The sequence below is a fragment of the Belonocnema kinseyi genome, chromosome 2 (genome assembly GCF_010883055.1).
Source record: "Belonocnema kinseyi isolate 2016_QV_RU_SX_M_011 chromosome 2, B_treatae_v1, whole genome shotgun sequence".
Taxonomy (NCBI): domain Eukaryota; kingdom Metazoa; phylum Arthropoda; class Insecta; order Hymenoptera; family Cynipidae; genus Belonocnema; species Belonocnema kinseyi.
In genome coordinates, this window is record NC_046658.1 from 78,758,116 (window position 1) to 78,760,531 (window position 2,416).

Sequence of the window (2,416 nt, forward strand, 5' to 3'; positions counted from 1 at the left end):
AAGACATTCGATAATTGAAAAATAAGGCCCACCCTAATGTGGATGCGCCCATGAATTAGATAAGTGGATTACGAGTGGTAAGTAAATAGAATTAAAGAGTGGCCTTAGGATAATGGGATAAAGCCCCATAATATGATGTGATAAACTAGACTGGAAAATTACATGGGATTGGAAGTCATCGGCTACCTACGGCTACGCTCCTACGCCACCCTCGACACGAGCCATAGCTGTTTTACGGCTTACAAATTACCAGGCACCATGATGATTACATGCTCGGTTCCATCAAGAGGTGGCTCGATTAACCGGTTAACCATAAAACCGGCAATTTTGAGTCGATCTTTCTTCTCGTGTAAACAAGGTTCAGCTCCTTCAGCCATCTACAGAGTTTGTTCCATCGATCCGTAAATCTTCCGTCGGCGAATCTTCTACTAAACGGACCACACACTAATTGATATTTAGCGGCTTTCATCTTAGGAAGAAAAACCCGTTCAGAAAAAAAAAGAAAAAACCTGCTTCCATATATTATGATTATTTGTATGAGAAGTAGCCTCTATTAAAAAATATCTCTGTTGGACAAAATAAATATCTTCTTTCTATCACTGTTTTACAAAATGTATTAAACATTCCATATATTAAAAATAAGAGGATTTTACTGGCAGTGGATAAAGTTTTTGTTGTTGGATATTTTTTTTAATCGTAATTTTAAAATTTATGCATTTAACATACTATGTGCGATGAATGTTTAAACATTTCTCTATAACAGAAATTCTGCGTAAAATAAATATACGGTGTTTTATTTCTTTGGAAGAATTTTCAATTGTCAATACTGAAAATTAAACCATCCCAAGAAAAAGGTTCCATATTACATACTTTTAAAATATGAATCTTAGAAATTTAATTATTTTCAATTCTACACTTTTAAAACTCAAGAAAATTCGATTGCATCTCTTCAAAATTGCAGCAGTCTGAATTTTAAATCGTCAAAATTGAATAGTTTTCAATTTTTATGATTTACCATTAAAAATTCTGCAAATTTGAATTTTTAATCTTAAAAATTGAATTGTTTGCATTTTTATCATTTACAATTAAAAATTATGCAAGTTTTAAGTGTAATAATTAGAAATTCTGTCATCTTAAGATTTATATTCAAAACTCCTTTAATTTAAAAGATGTAGAATTGAAAACTTTACTTTTGACATCTAAACCCAATAAAAACATGAAAATTTAGGGGCTTGATTTAAATATAGACCTTTAAAATTTAAGAGATTTAATTTGTGAATAGTCAAAACTGTAGCACGTTGAGTTGTACTTTTTCAAATTAAGTAGTTTTTAAATTTTACAATCTCAATTAAAACTTTGAAAATTTTTCAGAATAATCATTAAAAATGCTGTTATTTTGATGCTTCATATAAGATACTTCCACAATTTGGAACGTTTATAATACAAAACTTAAGATTTGATTTTCAAAATCATAAAAATTGAAGAATGCTTATTTATATGCACATCATTAAAATTTTTAAGTTTTCAATATTAAATCGTCAAAATTGAAGAATTTTCTATAGCAATTCGTTAAAATTGAATGATTTTCTATTGCTAACCTTTAAAATTGAACAATTCCGAAAAAATATTTCCAGTTTCATACATTTGAAATATAAATGTTTTAAAATTGAAGTTTTTTAGTTTTTATAATTGACAATTATATTTCTGTAATTTTAATTATTTATTTTCAAAATTTCTTCAATTCAGAAGATATTTATTGAAAACTTTACTTTTTATCTAGAAACAGGTCTGAATAAAATTTTTTTTATTTATGCATCCCTTAAATTGACGAGTTTTTGTTTATTACTCTTCAAAATTGTATTACTTTAAAGTGCAAATCTTTGAAATTGAAATAGTTTTAATTTCGACATTCCAAAATCAACAATTGTGCAGTTTTTAAGTTTTTCTGTTGAAAAATTTTGCAATTTTGAGAAATTAGAATCGAAATTTCTTCAATTTAGAAGATGTAGAATTAAAAACTTTACTTTTTATTTGCAAAGCCATCAAAATCATCAAAATGTAAGAAGTTTTATTCATACACTTTTAAATTCAAGAGTTTGTTATTGTATCTTGCCATAATTGTAGAACTTTAAATTAAAAAATTGTAATCAAGAAGTTTTGAATTTTAGCAACTTACACTAAAAACTTAAGCAAGTTTTATGTTTTACAATTAAAAGTTATGTAATTTTAATCATTCATATGGGAATCCTTCTTTTACTCGGAAGATTTAGAATTGAAAACTACATTTTATTTTCTAAATCAGTAAAATTCTAAAATGCTCGTCTATATTTTCATCCTTAAAGTTAAAGAATTTTCAATTGTAGATCTTAAAAATTGACGAATTTTGAATTTCAAATCGTTATCATTAAAGAATTTG